This window comes from Octopus sinensis, linkage group LG1 (assembly GCF_006345805.1).
Source record: "Octopus sinensis linkage group LG1, ASM634580v1, whole genome shotgun sequence".
Classification (NCBI taxonomy): domain Eukaryota; kingdom Metazoa; phylum Mollusca; class Cephalopoda; order Octopoda; family Octopodidae; genus Octopus; species Octopus sinensis.
In genome coordinates this window covers 210,537,093-210,560,980 of record NC_042997.1, presented here as the reverse complement: position 1 = coordinate 210,560,980, position 23,888 = coordinate 210,537,093, and the positions used below count along the sequence as shown (strand labels likewise).

The 23,888-nt window shown below is 41.1% G+C and overlaps 1 protein-coding gene across 2 annotated transcripts in view; it reads left to right on the top strand.

Annotated features, from left to right (window-relative positions):
- LOC115211733 overlaps positions 1 to 23,888 on the top strand; it is a 104,400-nt gene that overhangs the window by 24,263 nt on the left and 56,249 nt on the right. The window contains exon 1 of one of the 2 annotated variants that reach the window (XM_029780396.2): positions 9,059 to 9,876. The exons of the other annotated variant lie outside the window; for it this stretch is intronic. The gene's annotated coding sequence lies outside the window, so the exon portion shown is untranslated. Of the gene's footprint in view, positions 1 to 9,058; positions 9,877 to 23,888 lie in introns of those variants that run through there. 2 annotated transcript variants of the gene reach the window in all.

Genomic DNA, 23,888 nt, shown 5'->3' with positions numbered 1-23,888 from the left:
TCACCGTCTTTGGCATCTTCTTTGCTGTTGTGCTGGACTACATCTTTGGAACATGGTGTTTACCTACACTCAAGATGTTGTCAGATGTGAGGATCCCAAAAGAGACCTGCTATATCGTGAAATGGCTTCCAGTAAAACAACAAAAAGATGACCCCCTTCTTGGTTTCAAGAGCGACGTGAAGTCTCTTTATATAAATTAGCTGAAAAGAGGACGGACATTGCTGATGATTGCTTCTGTTGGAGACTGGAAGTAGACAACAGTTTAAAAAGACGAGAGGCAGCGGCTAAGTGATGAAGGAAAACAAAAAGCAAGCCCAGGACAAGACTAACAAACAGCGGCTTCCAGTGTAGACACTACAGTCGGGACTGGCATTTGCACGTGGGTTTCCTATAGTGGCAGCAGACGATGTTCTGCTAACAATACCGAAACAACACATTGCAGATGTGAATCCAGGAAACCGCAAGACTAAAAGATGCCTCCTTGCCTTACCCTCCTCACACACACACACATTCAAACTAGAGTATAGATGCGGTTAATAGTATGGAAAGTAATAATTTTAAGGGGACAAAGAGGGGTTTATTGATGTTTGTATGTGTTGTTGTTATTAGGGCCTAAATCAGACCTTGTTCATCAGATCCATTATCATATATATATGTACACACACACACACACACATATATATAGATACAACTTATAAACAAGGGCAAAAGAAAATTTATTTCTATGCCAATATGTTGATAACAGAAATAATTTTCTTTTGCCCTTGTTTATAAGTTCTTTATAATTTTAACCTTTAAAGGTATTTTAATATGCTGCCACTTATTTGATGAAATTTTTTTCTGTAAAAAAAACTTCATCCTATATTAGTAGTAGTAGTAGTAGTAGTATATATAAAATCAACTCCGATGAAGCTTTAGGGTGATACACAAGCACTCAACTATGAGTGCATTGCACCTCATAGCCGAAACAGCTGTAAGCTAATGAAGTTCATGATGTGACTTCTTATTCCTTTGTCACTTATTTAATTTCGTATTCACGCATGTCCCCCCCCCCGGTGTTGTCTTCTTTTTGGTGTTCATTGCCAGCACGGAAAAATGGACGTTAAATGATGACGACGACGACGACGATTTATAGATTCTCGCTCGCACACAATTAAAGTCTTTTATTTTCCAGAAGTACATTTTACAATAAGTAGTATACTGTGTCACAAGTGAAATGTCTCCCACTGCAACCCATACACTTTCTAGCCACCTCCTACTTTAACCCAATTTCATTTACGTAACGAAGAACAAACACATTATCATAATAAATGTTATTGTTTTGGTATTCAGACTGAAACAGTGGGTGGGTTTTTTTTATGGGATTTCACAGACTTGTCTTCGGGAGGTTTCAAGTTTAAATATATATTTCTTTATTGTCCACAAGGGGCTAAACATAGAGGAGACAAACAAGGACAGACAAAGGGATTAAGTCGATTATATCGACCCCAGTGCGTAACTGGTACTTATTTAATCGACCCCGAAAGGATGAAAGGCAAAGTAGACCTCGGCGGAATTTGAACTCAGAACGTAACGGCAGACGAAATACGGCTACGCATTTCGCCCGGCACGCTAACGTTTCTGCCAGCTCGCCGCCTTTAAATATTCAAGTTTAAATATAAATGTGAGGTCATCCTTTCCATGCACACACACACACACACACACACACACACACACACACACACACACACACTTTGCGTAGAGGCTCCCTCATTGAATCGTGAGTGTGTGTGTCCCCTTTTAAAAGAATTATTTGAATTTTTCCTATATCGACGAAGCTGCTTTCTGATATATAAGTGAGGCTACATCGGAAAATTGACATACTAAACATTCGAAAAGACTTGCACACTTTTACAGTTCCTCTTACAGATAATGTAAAGTGGCTTTCGTCACTTTACCTGAATATTCTAAGCTTTTTCAGATGGTGGAATAGGCTTCCCCTGACATAACCGATCGCTCCAATAATTACTGGTATAATTATGAATTTATAATCAGGATGGAGATGCTGTAAGCTTCGAACTCATCATCATCATCATCATCATTTAGCGTCCGCTTTCCATGCTGGCATGGGTTGGACGGTTCAACTGGGGTCTGTGAAGCCAGAAGGCTGCATCAGGCCCAGTCTGATCTGGCAGTGTTTCTACGGCTGGATGCCCTTCCTAACGCCAACCACTCCGTGAGTGTAGTGGGTGCTTTTTACGTGCCACCCGCACAGGTGCCAGACGGAGCTGGCAAACGGCCACGGACGGATGGTGCTTTTTACGTGCCACCGGCACGGGGACCAGGCGAGGCTGGCAACGGCCACGAACGGATGGTGCTTTTTACGTGCCACTCGTTCTCCATAAATATTCTCCTTGCTGCGTATTTTGGAAGATGATGTCCAAAACTGTGGATCAGCTGACTTCTGTGACTGCCAGGTTTTTCTTTTTCTCTCTCAACGATATCACGATTTAACGGGAATTTTCCACCAATATTCCTCATTTTCGTACAAATGCTTTTATTTGCTTCAGTCATTTGACTGCGGCCATGCTGGAGCACTGCCTTTAGTCGAACAAATCGATCCCCAGGACTTATTCTTTGTAAGCTTAGTACTTATTCTATCGGGCTCTTTTTGCCGAACCGTTACGTTACGGGGACTTAACCACACCAACATCAGCTGTCAAGCGATGGTTGAGTGGACAAACACAGACACATAAACACACACACACACGCACACACACACACATATATATATATATATATACATATATACGACGGGCTTCTTTCAGTTTCCGCCTACCAAATCTACTCACAAGGCTTTGGTCGGCTTGAGGCTATAGTAGAAGACACTTGCTCAAGGTGCCACGCAGTGGGACTGAACCTAGAACCATGTAGTTGAGAAGCAAGCGTCTTACCACACAGCCACGCCTGCGCCTATACACCACACACACACACACACACACACACACACACACACACACAGACACACACACACACACACACATCTATTTTCTACGTATCCAACGTTATTCCTTCGTACTGTTGGTACAATATCATTCAGCAATAAAAGCTAATAGTTTGATAACCACCAGATCGTGTGTTCAATCCCCGGACCGAGCAGTGTCTTGTGTCCATTTCACATCACTCAAGTACTGTGTGAGGACCAGCTTGTCAAAAAATAGACCCAGAGTTTCTTCTGCGTATCGTAAAAGGCGACTAAAAGAGGTTGAAGTAGGATTTGCACTCCGACCCCGTTAAACCCTCATCAGCAACGACTACCAAAACAGATCCATGAGTTGAAGGGTTGCTGCCTGAGTGGCGCAAAGGTGCCATCTGTCAGGATTAGTAGGGCATCACATTCCCCCATACTACTACTAATACTACTCCTACTATTACTTTTATGACACTTTTTGGCAGCTGTTGAACGCAAGATCTTACATTTAAATATGACAAAATCAATCATTTTGGTCACATCTTAGCGGGGTTGAAGATCTTCATTATCTTTTTGTTCTTTAAGAAATCTGTAGTTAACTCTTGTTCTTGGGCTGCACATCTTTGAAATGTGTCTTGGTGTGGGGTTCACGATTCCAGGCAAGGTTACTGTTGGCATCGTCATCAAGTTTATGGGGCGGGGACCTATCTATGCTTAACCATTTTTACGGTATGCAGTGTTTCTTTTCCAGGTTTTCCTTGTGGTTCATTAGTGTAACAATTGTTGAGTCGCATAGGAGGTAATTGGGAAGTGTGCACTTCAAGAGTTGACTACTGTGGGGTGTTGTTCACTTTTGAACACTTGGTTGATATATTTTGGTGTCACCAGAGATGGACGGATAAATGGTTGGATGGATGAATGGATGGTTGGGTTGATGGGTTTTAGTAGTGGTATTGTGACAGGCAATCAATGGTTTCAGATACCTATGTCTATGTCTTTTACATTAAAGTGCTAATGATAGATTCCTGTGGTGTAAAAAATTTGTCATGCTGCGGAAAGAAGATTGTAACAGTGTGTGTGTATGTGTGAGAGAGATTCAAATAAACGCTACTGGTACGTGTACACTTACGCATACTCATATACGAATGCTGTATATATGTGTGTGGGAGATGTGTATATGTGAGCAAGCCATTAGCGTTCGTATGTGTTTGTGTGCAGGCGCCAATAGCGTTTGCTTGACTTCCTCTCTCTCTCTCCTCGTTCTTCTATAGAGGGTTAGTAGAGTTTAAGTGTGACGACGTCCTGGGAGAAACCCTGGGCTTCGACGAAAATCAACTGGCCTGCCTGTTCCAAAGAACATTCGGTCCGGGGCCTATGGATAATTACCAAAAGTCCCTGGCCTGGCAATGTTACAGAGGACCTTTACCGGTTCGAGATAAGCTTTTTAGACATGGGTGTGCACCTTCGCCGGTTTGTGCAAGATGTAAGAGGGACAGTAAAACTGTCCTGCACGCGATTGTGCAATGCCCCAAGGTGACTGAACTCTGGGCTTATGTCGAACACCTGCTGTCGCATTCGAGAAGAGTACAACTGTCGAGCGAATCTGTAATTAAGATAGTTCCGCCGACCTTCCTGAATAGGGAGGAGCGAGCATGTTTTATTTCGGTAGTTGCTATGGCGAAAGAAGTAGTGTGGAAGACGAGAGTAAAAGGAATTGCAACAGGCATGTTTATCTCCAGTCTCGAGCTAATCGACTTTTTCGTTTTCCACATGAAACGGAAAATAAGGCTGGAGAAGAAATGCCTGTCGCAAAGTGTGTTTCGTAAAAGACGGAGGTCTATAGCAAGTATGTTGCGAATGAAAGAACCTGTTTAATCGAGAATGTAAAAAAGGATAAAGCAAAGTCTTCAGTGTGAGTATGTGGTTTGTGGGGTCGACCGCGTCCTCCGCTTCATTTTGTGCTAATCGTTCATTCTCATTTAATTGTATATATATATTAATTGTTTGTTTATTCATGTTTCGTCTCATTCGATACCCTGACCCCAACGTTTGTTTTGTCCCCTCTTTTTCTCAACCTTATGGTGAATAAAGAAATACTCTCTATCTCTCTCTCTCTCTCACACTATTTACCTGACGATTTAGTGCACGTACCATAGAGCAGCTCGTGAAAATCGAACACCTGTCACTTCTGTTATCTTTATATTACTAACTTTCTTCATAAAAGATGTATAACGAAATATTTTAGATACAGGTGTTACCAACTATATAATATCAAATGCTTCTTAAATTGTTTTATTACCGAAATGGAGTTTGGTGGTTTACAACGGACAACGAAAATGAAATCGAGAAAAACAGGGAAGATAGGAAAAAAAGACTAGAAATATGGCAAAGAAAGAAATAATTAGGAATAAAGTGAGAATCAGGAATGAACTCAAGGGAAAAGGAATAAATTGCGGCTAGATGGTGTTGTATGATGTATGACGAAGCCAGAGATTACAGGAAAAGGAAAGAGAAGTATTAGTCAAGAAAGAAAAGAAAATACGAACGATTGTGATGGGCAAGAATGTTTTGTACAAGTCAGGATAAAAAGAAAAGTGTGGTGGGGGCTTGAAGAGGAAATAGAGCCGCAAAGAATAGAGAAGATTTCCTGGAAATTACTCGAAGGATTAAAAAGGAAATAACAGGATATTTTACTATCGAGTAGGGAGATATTTGATTGACACTGCACCACAAAATGGGCGGTGGAATTTCCACAGAACAGTACCGAATGAAAATACTAATAGCAAGCGTAATGGTTTGGCCATTACAATCGCTGGTTATCGGAATATAGACCTCGAAATCAGCCAGCATATATTTCTAGCTGCTGTGGAGCGAGTAGATAGAATTTTGTTCGGGGACTTTGAGCCGGACTCCGCCCGTAGGTTACTAACGGCTGTTGTAGATGGTGATGAAGATGATGCGCCGCCGACATTATGCTTCCGGTTAAAAGAGGTAACTTTGAAGAATATGTTGCCGGAAAAACAAGCAACAACTTGAAAATGGTATTGATTTAATTAGTGTCTTCTTCTCTAGCCTCGGGCCGACCAAAGGCTTGTGAGTGGATTTGGTAGACGGAAACTGAAAGTAGCCCGTCGTGTGTGTATATATATATATATATATATATATATATATATATATATATATACCAAAAAGCAGACCAGTCTGGAAAAGAAGGATTTGGAAGCTTAAGAACCCTTCACATGGTCAGAGATTTAAGGATATCCTTACCGAGAAGTTTGATGAAAGGGAGGAAGAATTGTGACATAGAAGGCAGCTGGAAATTCCTGCGAGACAGTTTGCTGAGTGCCACAGACCAAATCTGTGGCTGGTGCAAAATCCCTTCGAGACCTAGGGTAACATGGTGGTGGAACAATACTGCAGACAGAGCCATTAGAGCAAAGAAAAAGGCTTAGAAGGCCTGGAAGAGTTGGAGTGGCAGGAGAATGTATCAGATAGCCAAAAGGGAAGCTAGGAGACAGGTATATGTAGCCAAGAGAGTAGCAGAAATGAAAAACTTTGCCAATGACCAGCAAGGTGAGGACCAAAGAACTGAAGTATTTCAGATTGCAAGACAGTGTGTGAGAGAAAGCTGTGATGTCATAGGAGAGAAATTTGTCCGTATGGAAGATGGTGCCCTTGCGTTCAATGATTCTGCAAAGAAAGAGACTTGGAGATGCCATTATGAAAGACTGCTGAATGTAGAAAATGAATGGGAGGGGGAGAGTCTCCAAATGGTTGACCCAATTGAGGGACCAGCTATCTGAATCAACAGTTCTCTGGGAGATAAAGCAATTGAGGATATGAAGACAGGGAAAGCACCTGGCCCTTCAGGAATCACTGCTGAGATGCTTAACATATCTGGTGGCGTGGGTTATGGTCTTGTCACCCGCATCGTAAATCAGGGAGTTCATAAAGGAGTCATATCCAATGACTGTAGCAGCACCATAGTCAAACTGTTACAAGGGGGAAAGGTGATGCTTTAGATAGAAATAACTACAGAGGTATCAAATTACTGGATCAAGTGATGAAAGTTACAGAGAGGGTCATAGCCCAACTAATTAGGGAGAGGGTTAGCCTAGATGAGATGCAATTTGGTTTTGTGCCAGGCAGAAGCACCACTGATGCTATATTTCTGGTAAGGCAACAGCAGGAGAAATACCTAACCAAAGATAAACCTCTGTACTTGACATTTGTTGACTTGGAGAAAGCCTTTGACAGGGTCCCCCGATCTCTTATCTGGTGGTCAATGCGAAAACTGGAGGTGTACAAGAGAAGTGACTGCGCTGGTATGGTCATGTGTTGCGTATGGATGAGGGCAGCTGCCTAGGAAATGTCACTCCCTAACTGTGGAAGGAACCTGTGGAAGAGGTAGACCCAGGAAGACATGGGATGATGTGGTGAAGCATGACCTTCGAACATTGGGTCTCACAAAGGTAATAACAAGATACCGATATCTTTGGAGATACGCTGTGATTGAAAATACCCAACAACTAAAGTGAGATGGCAGCCATGCATGTCCGGCCCAGTTAAGAGTACCTTTGATACGTCGGGCGATATGATATGCCTGAGAAGACCTGTTGAGTCAAGTAAAACCAATACCGTAGCTGTGGTAAGTGGCCTCTGACTGGCTTCCCTGCTGGTTGCACGTAAAATGCATAATCTGAACGTGGTCGATACCAGGTCCGCTTGACTGACTCCCGTGCCGGTGGCACGTAAAAAGCACTATATGAACATGATCGATGCCAGACCCGCCTGTGCCGGTGGCACGTAAAAAGTACCCACTACTCTCTTGAAGTGGTTGGCGTTAGGAAGGGCATCTAGCTGTCGAAACATTGCCAAATCAGATTGGAGCCTGGTGCAGCCATCTGGCTCTCCAGACCTCAATCAAACCGTCCAACCCATGCCAGCATGGAAAGCGGACGTTAAACGATGATGATGATGATGTGTGTGTGTGTGTTGTGTCTGAGTTTGTTCTCCCAGCATCGCTTGACAACCGATGCTGGTTTGTTTACGTCCCTGTAATCTAGCGGTTCAGCAAAAGAGACCGATAGAATAAGTACTAGGCTTACAACGAATAAGTCGTAGGGTCGATTTGCTCGACTAAAGGCGGTGCTCCAGCATGGCCGCAGTGAAATGACTGAAACAAATCAAAGAATAAAAGAATTTCATGATTTTGTATAAACATTGAGAAATTTTATTTAAAAGTTAAAATGATAATTATTTTATTTCTGCCAGATTTCCTGATAATACCCATAGTGGCAAAAGTATTCTTTCTGGATTATCCGTCATTGGACGGATAAACCGCTAGCCCTTTACAGGAGCTTTGGCGAAACCCTGGAACAATGTTCTCACATTTTAGGCAATGCTACAACATTAGTCCACATGCAAGGGATGGCCATCCCGGCTAATTGGCATCGAATCACTCACTGCTGCCGCGAATCCACAAACACCATTCTCTCTCTCTCTCTCTCTCTCATTTTGTCCTTTCCCCTGATACTCGGAGTTGATTTCAGCACTCACCATTCCACCCTTCACGATGTAGCAGCTGTAGTTTAACTGGCGATAATCTCACTTGTCGAGAGGGTCTAGGTAGGTAAGACGGACATGGGCGCTGTCCCTCCTCAAACTTAAAGTATTTTCAAAACACTAAGCTGTGATTTTAGGGAAATTTGGCTGCTATTTCTAGCATATTGAGTGTTTCTATGTACACTCTTCGTTGCAGCTGTCGTTTTGTCCTGTCCTGGTTGGGCACGCTTAATAAAAATAATATTAAAAAAAACCCGTTCCACTCCTAACTAACCTGTCATGTATCAGGTATCGTATATAAATGTTATATCATTTCATTGTAATTTGAGGTAAAAATACAATTTATTGTTAAGTCGGTAAGGTTTGAATTAAAGCTTACTGTTATTTCTAGCACGTTGAAAGACTCCTGCGGTTGTTTGTCTTGTAATCCACGCTCTATTTAATTCACTTTTGTTGTTGTTTTTTTCTTTTGTTTCGTTTCACAGTTGACTGAACACAACATAATGTGTTGGTGGTGGTGGTGGAGATGGTGGCGGTGGTAGGGAGGAAGAGAGAGAGAGAGAGAAAGTGCGCGTTAAATCAAAACCGCGAATGTTACTACTTTGTGTCAGAAGTATTGTTTTGTTACCTAAGCCAAGTTAAACTTACGTAGATCGGACAAAGGATGGACCATCTTTACCTATTCCTCGCAGGACCAAATACAAAAGACATGATGAATCACCGAGGGTGGTTTGTTATTAATATTTTATGCTAACGTCACGGAAAAATGTGCCATATGTAACGATGTTTGCCTTTGATTACGAATTCGCTCTTTTTTCCTTCTGACAAAACGGAACTTTAATTTACAAGTTTAACCAACAATGTGTAATAGTGTTTGTTGTCAGGAAATTCTTTTTCAGAGATACAAACCTGTTCATGAGAAAAAACATATATTTAACTCCGCAAAATGCTCACGTGTGGATTATTATACCAGTTTGTGAAAGAAAATGCTATTAATGTGTCTTGTTTGTGAGACTAAACCCGGTATTTTTTAATCTGTTTATTATTTCTTAAACTTAGAACTTTATAATTTGTCTGGGAAAACAAATCGATCGCTGAAATCGAACCGCTGTGTCTTAGCTTCGGAAAAAGGCAAATATTAATAAACCCTTTTATTTAATTATTTAATTTAACTTTTTTTTTTTTGGAACGAATCTATTCAGTTTTTAGCATTGGTTTATTTTTGTTGCTTGTGTTGTTTCTGTTTCCAAACTTCCTGGTCGTCCAAACAAGGAAACACGTGAGTCTAGCAACAATCACTTTTCACTAGTTTCCATCCGGCCAAATTCCACGATCGACCAATTCTAATCTCGCCATATATGGTAGGTGCCTGCCTTTGTTTTTCCTCTTTCCTTTGTTTTATTGACCATAAAACACACATGGGCTTTCTTTGTTTTTTTATCAAGACGTTAAACAAAATGTGTGAATATGAATATTCTACATCATTAATTAAAATCGGTCTCATTATATTTACGCATTTTCGCTCATAAAACATATATACAGAGAAAGAGAATGTTATACATGGAATGCCATATATGGAATGCTATATTCTTCGTGTACGTGTGTGAGAGAAAGAGAGAAGAGAGACAAGTTGCAGACATGGCCAAATGGTTAAGAAGTTCGCTTCTCAATCGTGATGCTTCGAGTTCGAGTCCATTGCGTGGCACCTTGAAAAATGCCACTGACAGTAGCTATGTTCAACTTAAATTAAGTAAAATTTAGGGTTAATTTTTTACTATTACACCTGTGTCACTAGACGTGTATAACTGTAAAAGAATGCTAAATTTTGGTAACCAAGGACCGTGTCAAAGCCCCTTCTAATAGACATTACAAGTAATTGAAGGAACAAGTCTTGCTGTGTCGAGGATTACGGTTAGGGTACAAGGAAAGGCTGAAATCCTCAACTATTTAACGTTACATAATTGATTTGCACCTGTAATTCAGAGAGCCAATTAGCTTATTGACATTGAATGAATTCGATGATGTGACTGTAAATGTACGTGTATCTCAGGAATATTCAGCCAGGTAAAATGAACGACTAGATCCATTAAAAAGGTTACGAGACCAGTTGATGTTGACTAATAAATGTAATGAATACATGATGGGAGAATAATGTGTCTGCAGAGAACTGTGACAGGCTTCTACAGGTGTGTACGTGAGAGTATGCGAGTGTGTAATGTTTGTAGACATGTGAGTGTGTGTGGAGTTGATTATGCCAGCGGTTTGAGTGTGTGTGGGGGTGGGGGTACATCGATTACATCGATCCTAGCGCTCAGCTGGTTCTTATTTTATCGACCCCGAAAGGATGAAAGGTAAAGTCGAATACAGCGGAATTTGAACTTGGGACGCAAAGACGGACGAAATGCCATAAAGCATTGCTCACGGCCTGCTTAGCGAGTCTGTCAGCTCGCCGCTTTAAAGGATATAATTAGCGCTCTCTCTCTCTCTCTCTCTCTCAAGCCTGGTTTTCTCACGATGCTTATAGATTTAAGAGAGAGTTGTCTGCTATTTGTAGCTGGCCTCTCAACCGCAGAGACAAAACCTCAGGTTCCATGAAAACATGGTTCTACTCAGATGCAGTGGGTAACAGTCTCTGTCTGGTAACCACAGTGGCTCTGGATGCTAGAAATAGCAGCCAAATCAGCACCATCGTGTGACGTCAGAGAGAAAAGCTGACACATCAGATAAGGATATAATTCTAGATATACTGGTTTGTTTTCGATTATAGATGAGTTGGCCCCCGTTTGACTCGCGGCTAAATTAAAAAAATGCCGCTAAAATAGTTGTTTCGTGTCAGGGCAATTGTAATTTGGTTAACCGATTATAAAAGCTATTCCAAATATGGGTATCGTGTCTGTGGTTACATTGTCCGATGTGTTTCCTTTTGATCAAAACTTGTTGGGTACTTTTTGCCTTAAATAGGTCAAATTACCACTAAGGTTCTTCAAATACTTCAGCTACTAACATTAAACTATGGCACGGAAATAATTGTCTGTGTGTGTGTAATAGATATTATTTTACTGCAGCTGAAAAGACCTCTCAAACTATAATATTTTACTCTACCTTTGGTAGTCGAGTACTAATATTCTCCACCTTGTTTTGCGTCTGTGTACTTGTGTGTGTGTGTGTGTGTGTTTTTTTTTTTGTTTATATGTGTGTATGTATTATCGAGGGTTCAGTAAAAAACATGATTTGCATTTTGAAATGAAATTTTAGGTACAAACCAAATAAAACGAGATTTGAAAAATCCCCAAATGTCCCAATAAATAAATAACGGTTGATCTTATATTATTGTAGAACGACCGTTAACAGTATCTCACAAAAGTTGACACTAGGGTCGATATAATCGATTTACCCCCCCTCCCCGAAATCTCTGGCCTTGTGCCAAAATTTGAAACCAGTATTAAATATTTTATTATTACCTATGTATACTCTTTTACTTGTTTCAGTCATTTGACTGCGGCCATGCTGGAGCACCGCCTTTAGTCGAGCGAATCGACCCCAGGACTTATTCCTTGTAAGCCTAGTACTTATTCTGTCGGTGTCTTTTGCCGAACCCCTAAGTTACAGGGACGTAAACACACCAGCATTGTTGGGGAGACAAACACAAACATACACACATATATATATATACATATACATATATACGACGGGCTTCTTTCAGTTTCCGTCTACCAAGTCCACTCATAAGGCTTTGTTCGGCCCGAGGCTATATACAGTAGAAGACACTTGCCTAAGGTGCCACGCAATGGGACTGAACCCGGAACCATGTGGTTGGTAAGCAAGCTACTTACCACACAGCCACTCCTGCGCCTATGTATATATATATATTTCTTCCCTCTGAAGAGATTATGCTCAGAAATATGAACTTAATGTTTAATTAATTTCGCTGTGTATAATTGAAACAGCTGTAAGGGATAATGAGCAATTTGTTGCTGATAATAAACTCTTATAAACTTTAAAATCTCCATTTTCTTCTTTTTTCTTTGCATCAATGTAAACCACAGTTTATATACAAACCTGTTATTTTAAGGAAATCAGTCCGACCCCCACCCCCCAAAAAAAATTTTAAGTTTTGAACCCTTCATGAGGCTAACATAACTCGCGGTCGCAGGATCGCGGTTTCGATTCCCAGACCGGGCGTTGTCAGTGTTTATTGAGCGAAAACACCTAAAATCTCTACGAGGCTCCGGCAGGGGGTGGTGATCCCTGCTGTACTCTTTCACCACTCTTTCTTCTGTTGGCCTGCTCGCGTAGCCAGCGGGGTGGCGTCATTCGAAGGCGAACGCATTGTGACCAGCGATGGTCGGTCACGTGATCACGTGATATATATATATAAAGAACAGAATTGGGGTTAAGATTTTCTGCAGATGTTTCAGTAGAAATTTATTGATGCATTCATAGGTTACGTGTAACTTATATATATATATATCACCTTGACCGACCAGTGCCTTTCTCATCCATGTGATCCCAATCGTCCTCCTGAAATTATAACTCCACCGTCGTAGAGGCCTTCCGGGTGGTCGTTTCCGCTCGAGCGGGTACCACTCGACAACTGCACGAGTCCACCGATTATCGGTGAGCCGGGCGACGTGTCCAGCCCATCTATACTTGTTGCGTGTATACTCTGCGATGACATCCCTCATGCCGGACTTCTTTCTGATGACCTCGCTACTGATGTGCTCTCTCAACGAGATACCAAGCATTGATCTTTCCATGGCGCTTTGAGCCGTTACCAGTCTCTGCTCTCCTCTCTTTGTGGTAGCCCATGTTTCACTACCATATAACATTGCAGGCAGAACTGTACTGTTGATGAGGTTGGCGCGGATGGTCCTCTCCAACTATCCCTTGAGCACATCCCTTATGCCATTAAACGCCTTCCATCCGGCCCTTACTCTCCGTGAGATCGACTGGCAAGGCTCCTCACCCACCTCCGTTTCGCTGACTACATTGTACTCATCGCTGAAACCACAGATCAGCTTCAGACCATGCTGACAGAGCTCGACATCAAAAGCTCTGCAGTAGGTCTCAAGATGAACCGCATGAAAACGAAGTTCATGCGGTCAGACAACGTACCAACAGGTCGAATGGTGATCGGCAGTGATGAAATAGAGGAGGTAAAGGAATATGTCTACCTGGGACAGGAAGTGAATATGTGCCGAGATATCGTAAAGGAGATGTATATATATATTTCGTTTTTGGATTTGGTTTGCAAGATTCTTTATATGAGTTCGTGTGTTGAAGCATATTCTGTTGTGTCTGGGGAGAGTCATTTTCTTTTTGTGCCTTATAATTTAACGCACACACCAGTAAAATTTCCACTTATTTCTTATTTTTATTTTCCTAAAATTTTCATTGCGTCTTGCAACCTTTTCAATAGTCAAGAAATAAGTGGAAATTCTACTGGTGTGTGTGTGTTAAATAATAAGGCACTAAAAGAGAATGACTCTCCCCAGTGACAACAGAATATATATATCCCATGGTCATTCATGACCGAAGGGGGTCTTTATCCTTTTATCCTTTTATATATATATTTTGCGTGTGTGTGTGTAGGCACCCATGCCAACCCCCTTTGCTTGTGAAGACATGTTGGGGCAAGCAAAATCGAAATCGAATTGAACCAGCCAGGATCCCTGGTCTGGTGGTACGTAAAAAGCACTATCCGACTCGTGGCCGATGCCAGCACCGCCTCGACTGGCTTCCGTGCCGGTGGCACATAAAATACACCAATCCGACCATGGCCGTTGCCAGCCTCGCCTGGCACCTGTGCAGGTGGCACGTAAAAAGCACCCACTACACTCACGGAGTGGTTGGCGTTAGGAAGGGCATCCAGCTGTAGAAACATTGCCAGATTAGACTGGAGCCTGGTGCAGCCTTCTGGCTTCCCAGAACCCCGGTCGAACCATCCAACCCATGCTAGCATGGAGAACGGACGTTAAACGATGATGATGATAATGATGATATATATACACACACACATAAAACATTACACATCACATCACAACACACCACCCACACACCCATCCACACATTTTTCACACCTACACATACATACATGCACATGTCCAGACCACCAGCCCTCTTTCACACGCACATACATACTCTCTTATACACACACGCACCTTCATGTTGGGGGGCATCTTTACCTTGTTATCTCCCTTACTTCTTACCTCTCGTGTGTGACCCATCTGTCTGAAGTCAGTTGCCATGATAGATCGTTAGCCACTACACACATTTTTTTTCTCTCCTTGTTTCTCTCTTTGTTTTTTTCTGTGTCCCTTTCTGTCGAAGAGCGTAGGCTCGAAACGTAAAAGATTTTTTCTATTCCTGAGCGTTATACTAATACATCTGTTTGTTTTGTACACCACCTGTGTTCGTCTTTTGTTTTTTTCGTTAACTCTCCCTATATATACACAGTTAATCCAAACAAGAAAGCACAAAAAAACACAACAACGCAAGGACATGGAACAAATATAGTATTATTGGACGCTCAAGAAAGAAGGAGGGTTTAACATTTTGAGCGGAGCTCTTCGTCGGAAACATAGGAGAAGGAAAGATCCAGAGAAGGGAAGACAGAGGAAAAAAAAAATTACTAATGGTACACACGCGGTCACATTTTGTATCAGTGCCACAACATGGCCACAAACTTTGAGTTGGAACACATTAGGGAAATATAAAACAATTAAGATAAACTTATTTATTTCATAAGATCCACCTCGACCTGGCGTTCTGTTTCATTTCCCTCCCAACTTTATCGTTTATCTTCGACATTTGACAAAATCAATGAGAACTACACTCCTCCATTTATTTATGGTCAGCCCTCAGCCCTCTCTCACACTGGAACTAAGGAAACCCTCAAGTAAATCACCCACAAAAGGGTACAACTGTATCCCTTTCTTTTCACAATAGAAAATCTTGAAGCTCTGTCCTTTTGTTGTTTGTTTAGCTCTAGGTCAATCCAGGTTTAGCTGATCTTGGGATGAAAGGTGCTCCAGTCTTGATCGTCACTTTTGATTATGTGTAATATATATATATATATGGCTTCTTTCCCGGTGGCACATAAAAAACACCATCCTAACGTGGCCGTTGCCAGCGCCGCCTTGGCTGGCTTCCGTGCCAGTGGCACGTTAAAAGCACCAACCGATCGTGGCCGATGCCAGATCCCCCTGGCACCTGTGCAGGTGGCGCGTAAAAAGCACCCACTACACTCACGGAGTGGTTGGCGTTAGGAAGGGCATCCAGCTGTAGAAACACTGCCAGATCAGACTGGAGCCTGGTGCAGCCCCTGGCTTCCCAGACCCCAGTCGAACCGTCCAACCCGTGCTAGCGCGGAAAACGGTCATTAAACGATGATGATGATGATATATATATATATATATATATATATACTTTATTAAAAAGCATATTACTCTACCCCTGGTATTCAAGTACTATTTTTTCCACCTCGTTTCACATTTATGTGCTTACTCTGGTGTACACACACACAGAGGGTGCAATGGGTAAATTGTCGCCATTTTATATTTTTAATTTTGCACATTTGCGTTGTTTGTTTTTGATTTTGTCAACTACACAGTATAGTTGAGCACTATATATATATATATATATATATATTATATATATATATATATATATATATATATATTTCCCTCTGTATCCCTAGCTTTTTCACAATAATTCGAACTCAAATATTTTCTCACCATCTCTGATGAAGGGATATCCATAATATCCTAGAAACAGCTGTAGGGCTATTTTATTATAAATGTCCTGAAAACTCCTCACAGCCTTGGCTTTGTTATCTCATTCTAATATATTCTCTTTACTCTTTTACTCTTTTACTCGTTTCAGTCATTTGACTGCGGCCATGCTGGAGCACCGCCTTTAGTCAAGCAAATCGACCCCGGGACTTATTCTTTGTAAGCCCAGTACTTATTCTATCAGTCTCTTTTGCCGAACCGCTAAGTGACGGGGACGTAAACACACAAGCATCGGTTGTCAAGCAATGCTAGGGGACAAACACAGACACACAAACACACATGCATATATATATACATATATACGACGGGCTTCTTTCAGTTTCCGTCTACCAAATCCATTCACAAGGCTTTGGTCGGCCCGAGGCTATAGTAGAAGACACTTGCCCAAGATGCCACGCAGTGGGACTGAACCCAGAACTATGTGGTTGGTAAGCAAGCTACTTACCACACAGCCACTCCTGTGCCTGTGTATATATATATACACACATGGTTCTACATTGTGTAGGTGTTCTTGTTGAGTACTTAGAAATCACCTGGAGTACCAAAAACTGTAATGTCTTCCGATGTGCATATTTCAAACCGAGGAATAGTCCTTCCTTTGTGTTTTCCGTAATTTTTCAGTTTTGAATTCCTTTTGCTTCTCTTTTTCCATTTTTTTTTTTTTGTTTTAGATTTATTTTAAACATCTCACATTAACTCTATGATGATTCCTCAAAAAATATGAGTAACTTTTTAAAACATGAATCAATTACGCAGAAAATGGTGCTGTACCCCCCCCCCACGTCTCTTTTACATTTATTTTATCAGAATCTTAATCTATGATGTTTACAACTCTACACATCTACACATAGGTGCAGGAGTGGCTGTGTGGTAAGTAGCTTGTTTACCAACCACATGGTTCCGGGTTCAGTCCCACTGCGTGGCACCTTGGGCAAGTGTCTATAGCCTCGGGCCGACCAAAGCCTTGTGAGTGGATTTGGTAGACGGAACCTGAAAGAAGCCCGTCGTATATATGTATATATATATATATATATATATGTATATATATGTGTGTGTGTGTGTCTGTGTTTGTCTTCCTAGCATTGCTTGACAAGCGATGCTGGTGTGTTTACGTTCCCGTCACTTAGCGGTTCGGCAAAAGAGACCGATAGAATAAGTACTGGGCTTACAAAGAATAAGTCCCGGCGTCGAGTTGCTCGACTAAAGGCGGTGCTCCAGCATGGCCACAGTCAAATGACTGAAACAATTAAAAGAGTAAAGAGAGAGAGTATGTGAAGAATTTCTTTTCTTTTTTCCTTTCCCTGTAGATAACTCCTGAGTCTATACTACAAAACTGCTTCTTATCTAACGGGTACTTTCTTTTGCTAGACTTTTGGGGTAACAGTCATCTCCTGGGGAAGGAAAGACAAAGACTTAGGGGGCTTTTTTTTTTGTTTTTTTTTAATATTCTTGTGCTTCATCAGTGGAAATTATGATTCTGAAAGGATCCCTCCCCCCAATTTCAATCTTTTTTACCCCTCATTTCATTTTTCATGAGCTAAGGGATAACAATTCCCAAAGTCCACCTCTTTATTTTCTTATAGACAGTGAGTGTAATTTCAGGGATATTTATCTGCTATTTCTAGTAAGTCAATCCATCATATACAAGGAGGTACCCAAAAGTAACTGGAAACATCCTCTGTAGGACAAATCCATTGTAGTTCAGGCTTCCATCATTACAAAATTTTAGATTAACAGCTCTGGAGAAGAATTGTAACTGCTATGTGGCCAGATGACCTGCTAGAAAAAGTAGCTAAATCTCCCTCAAATTACAGTGTGCCTTCTTTGAAAGGAAAACACTTGTATCTTTGTCATATCCTTATATAAGTAACATAATGGTTGAAACTTATCTGGTTTAATGAAAGAAAGGGTCTCAGAAGATTTAGGAGTCACCGGAGAAAAAGAGACTTTGTGTAATGTTTATTAGTGGCAATAAGGATGGAGAGAGGAGTGAAGCAGTTAATATCAGGCAGGGGCTGGTAAGGAAAGTAGAGTTAGCAGCAGAAATTATGCTTTTCAGGGCTGCTACTGTAGATATCGACCGTTTCTGGTGTTATTAATCGTTATCCCATTATTCTGTTTGCAAGAAATATTGTTCATCTCCTGCCCCCACATACTCACCGATATCTAATAGAAGCTTGATTTAAGGTCAATAGTTAGCATAAGGTCTACTGGTGTTTACTTTGGGGTCCACTGCAATTTTGTATAATGTCGCATTGGGGATTGGCACAATCAAATTGTATTTGACATGCGGTCTAATTGATGGTCAATGTGTGGTCTAGTTAATGGTTGACTTGTGATGTAAATGATGGTTGGCGTGCGATCTAAATGATGGTTGATGTGCAATCTAAATGACAGTTGACATGCTATCTGTATGACGGTTGGCATGCAAGCTGTATGACGGTTGGCATGCGATCTAAATGACGGTTGACATCCGATCTATATGATGGTTGGCATGCGATCTAAATGACGGTTGACATGCGATCTATATGACTGTTGGCATGCGATCTAAATGATGGTTGGCGTGTGATCTAAATGACGGTTGACGTGCGATCTAAATGACGGTTGACATGCGATCTAAATGACAGTTGGCGTGCGATCTAAATGACGGTTGGCGTGCGATCTAAATGACGGTTGGCATGTGATCTAAATGACGGTTGGCATGCGATCTAAATGACGGTTGGCATATGATCTAAATGATAGTTGTGTGCTATCTAAATGACAGTTGATATGTAGTCTCACTGGATATTGTTTTGAGGCTGATTCAAAGAGTAAACTAAGATTTTTCAAGACCAGGTTTGATGGCTTCCATCTTCATAATTCTATGATCGTGCCATTTAGTAACTTATTTGAATAATTAATAATAGTAATGAACATCATCGTTTATCCGATCATCATCAAGTTATGAGGATGTACACTTGTATACTCAAATTCATGCTTAAGTAGAAAATGTCCAGAATGCTGCTGCTGCTATTGTAGATAATTGAATCATGGCATTGGCTTGAAATATTAAATTTTATGTGTGTGTGTGTGTGTGTGCACTCATTCATGTGTATATGTGCAGTGCTGCTTAATGCAGCCTGGTAGTGAAAAATAGATGTTGGTTCAAGCCCCCCCCCCATCCTCTCTGCTTCCAATACTGCAACTTGCTGCAGTATATTGCAATAATGACCGATTGCTTTGTTACATTTATAGAAGTTCTTTATTATTATTTTTTTTTTTATAGTTATTTTGGTCTGACGTGGATGGATTTTAGTTGGGAACATTGCCAGACTGTTGCTGCTGCTACTATTATTGTTAAATATATCAGACAAATATATCGATATTTTAATATATTAATATCAAAGGCAGGGGGAGCCGGCAGAATCGTTAGCACACCTGGCGAAATGATTAGTGCTATTTTATCTACCTTTACTTTCTAAGTTCAAATTCCGCCGAAGTCAACTTTGCCTTTCATCTTTTCGGAGTTGATAAAATAAGAACCAGTTTCATACTGGGGTTGATCTAACTGACTGCCCCCTCCCCCCCCCCGCCAAAAAAAAATTTCAGGCCTTGTGCCTAGAGTAGAAACGAATTATTTAAGGCGGTGAGCTGGCAGAAATGTTAGCACGCCGGGCGAAATGCTTAGCGGTATTTCGTCTGTCATTACGTTCTGAGTTCAAATTCCGCCGAGGTCGACTTAGCCTTTCATCCTTTCGGGGTCGATAAATTAAGTACCAGTTTCGCACTGGGGTCGATGTAATTGACTTAATCCGTTTGTCTGTCCTTGTTTGTCCCCTCTGTGTTTAGCCCCTTGTGGGTAATAAAGAAATATATATTTCATCTGCTGCTACGTTCCAAGTTCAAATTCTGCCAAGGTCGACTATGCTTTCATCTTTTCAGGGTCGATAAATTAAGTACCAGTTGCATACTGGGGTCAATCTAATTGACTGCCCCCCCCCTCCCCAAAAATTTCAGGCTTTGTGCCTAGAGTAGAAAAGAATATATTAATATCAAGATATATCAATCCAACGTTTGCCCTTTATTATTATCAGTGAAATGAGTACCAGTCGAGTACAGGGGTCAATATAATCAACTATACCCTACCCTCAAAAAAATTCAGTCCCTGTACCCATAACAGAATTATTATTATTATTACCTCTGCTTTAGCGAAGGTGGAGGTATTGTATTCAGTTGTGTTTGTCCAAGATATCTCAAGAACCATTGGATGGATTCGAATGAAACTTTCAGGGATGTTTGGCCTCATATCTGGTACGAAATGATTAGATTTTGGGATTGATCCAGTACCGGACAAGGATTCTGGATTATTTTTCCTGTTTTTTTTTTACTTAATATTTGAGAACAGTTGGGTTCATTTTTAGTATTCTCGTTTGTGAGAAATCATGTTTATTTCAGATATTCTCATTTTAAAAATCATCTCTGGATAATCTTTGAGAGGATGTTGGTGTTGCCTTGACGGAGGTTTGCACTCTCTGAGTGCTCTTGTTCTCATTATTATTATTATTATTATTATTATTATTATTATTATCATCATCATTGCCTTTGCACAGCTTCTAACCCTGGAAATGTACTACGGTGTCAGCTGTTCACTACCAATGAACTAAGGTAACACCTCTTATTTTTCAAGCACCTTCCATAGTATTCGAGAAGTTCCAAGCAGTGCTCCTCCCTTATTGCAGCCCCTATTTGTTCCACGTACTTCTCAAGATTTTTGCTCACTGTTCCCAGGGCTCCAACAATTATTGGTACTACTGCCACCTTTTTCATCGACCACAACTGCTTAACTTCCCAAGCTAACCTGTCATATCTCTCGACTTTTCTTTCTTCCTTATCGCATATCTTGTTGTCATATGAGCATGCTATATCTATGATCCAGCATAGTTTGTAGCTTCCTATTCTCAATCTCATGGTCGCACTGAATCATAAAATCTCACAGGATCTTTTTGTAGTCATACCAATTTTTTGCTCTGTCAAGTCCATACTTGTTGCAAAGTGTCCAATGGACAAGCCTTGCTATGTTGTCATGACATCTCTTATTTTCCTTCTGGGCTAGTGATGTACATTGGCTGGTAATATGTCATATGGTTTATTATTATTATTATTATTATTATTATTGAGCTGACAGAATTGTTTGTTCATTGGGAAAAATGCTTGATAGCATTTCTTTTGGCTCTTCATGTTCTGAGTTCAAATCCCACTGGAGTCACATTGCCTTTCATCCTTTTTTTTTTTGTCGTGGGGGGGTCAGTAAAATGAGTACCAGTGAAGTACTGGGGAGAGAGGGGTCAATGTAACTGATCTGACGACTTGCCTCACAATTGCTGCCCTTCACTCAGAATTGGAAACACCTTCAACTACTTCTACCTCCATTGTTACAAAGTTGTGAGCGTTCCGTTTTGTTTTCAGGATGAGTGTATCTAGGATTACATTGTGCAAATGTATCTTTCCTTCTTTTACTTAAGATGCTAGGCTGTGATAATGGAAAGGCTTGGCTATTATTTCTAGCTAGTATAGTAACCACAAGTGGACAGAGGTACAACAGGAGGACCTGGGGGATTTTATTGTCCTTTTCATTCAAGTAAGAAAAGGGTACAAAACGCACCCTTATACCTTTTCATTAGTTCCTGGAGGTGCATAATATTGATAGGGGGTAGGTGGAGGTTACTGTTTAGCCCCAGGTCACAGATGTGATCATCTCATCTTTTCTTTTGGAATAGTCTACCTTGGACAACACTATCCAATGTGCACGCTTATAAGATGATAGATTTAGGAAATTTGGTGGCTATTTTCAGCAAGCTCAGTGACCATGTAGAAGTTCTCACTATTAGGAGCTACAGTAGATATTCGTCTTTATGTAATCTATGATCCAGCAGATCTATGATCAAAGGCGTTCCAACCATGGCCATCCCTTAAATATTTAGAGGGTTTTAGAACCACATTATTGAATGTGTCCTTGAGGAAGAATTGGTTATTAGTTCTAACAGATCTAGTAACCTTGGAGATGTTTCTTTGTTGGCTGCCAGTGGAGGGGGTGGTTATGGTGGCGCTGGTAGTAGTGGTTGTGGTGATGATGATGATGATGATGATGGCTAAAAGCAGCAGAATGTAGCTTAAACCAAACCACTGCCATACCTATTTCTTTATTGCCCACAAGGGGCTAAACATTAGAGGGGACAAACAAGGACAGACAAACGGATTAAGTCGATTACATCAACCCCAGTGCGTCACTGGTACTTAATTTATCGACCCCGAAAGGATGAAATGTAAAGTCAACCTCAGCGGAATTTGAACTCAAAACGCAGTGGTGGAAGAAATACCACAAAGCATTTCGCCCGGCATGCTAACGGTTCTGCCAGCTCGCAGCCATGTCTTGTAGGTTTGTAACTGTCCTGAAGTTTTAGTTCTGGCGCTCATTTCTCGTTTCCATTTTGGAAATGGTAGAGAGAGGCTTCAGTTCGTAGACTGAGCCATTGTACCACAAACCTGATTCGCATGTGAGGGCTCTGGTCGCTGTAGCAGTGGTGGCCATGATAATGGTGTCTGAGGTTATAAATATTTGAAGAAGGAGAGAAAAAGTTTTGTTTTATTTCGTCTAAGAGGTTTTATGGCACAAGCAATGGTGCACTTAGCTGTGTAAACATAACAATGAATCATTGTGTGTGTGTGTGTGTGTGTGTGATAGATGCATGTATAACACACACACCCATTTATGTATGTCAATGGGAAGAGGTGGAGACAAGCTGTTAGGGAGGGAGGAAGTGATAGCCATAGCTTGAGAGAGAGAGAGAGAGATTACCGAAGAGGAAGGATACATGGAGCTGATAATAATCTGCATAGAGGGAAGACAAACAAAGCCAATAATGTCTGTAGGAGATGAGTTGGACAAGAACCATTGTACCCTGGGGTACCGTTTTCTAGTGCCAGTCTCTGTTTCAAACATCCAACAGTATCTAGATAACTATACCTACCTACCTACCTCCCTCCCTTTCTCTTTCTCTCTCTCTCTCTCCTGTTGTTTAACCCTAGGTCAGACAGCCTTTGTCCAGTTGGCCTATGATCAAAGGTGTTACAGTTATAACTATCTTATTCTTTTCAATATTAGGAAGTTCATTGTCCAATGTGACCTTCTCTTGTGATTAGAAGGAGAATTTGCTGCTATTTCTAGCACGTCAAGCAACTCCATAGAGGCGCTCTTTTATTGGTTCAAATTTGTCCTATTACCATTCTCATATTACCCCCACCCCATCCGTCTCTGGGGACATTTCTATTAAATTCCTGCCCCACCCCCCAATGTTTCTCTTTGGTCAGACATTTGAAGAACAATTTTATTATTATTAACTCCTTGACTTTGCTCCTTTAATAATGAATGATGCCTGTCTTGGGAATGGGGATTGTGTACCTACAAAATGGGGCCTTGTGACACCCCCACCTCACCCCACACACAACTCCATCAAATTTGATGGAGTTGTGTGAGTGGATTTGGTAGACGGAAACTGAAAGAAGCCCGTCGTATATATATGTGTATATATATATATATATAT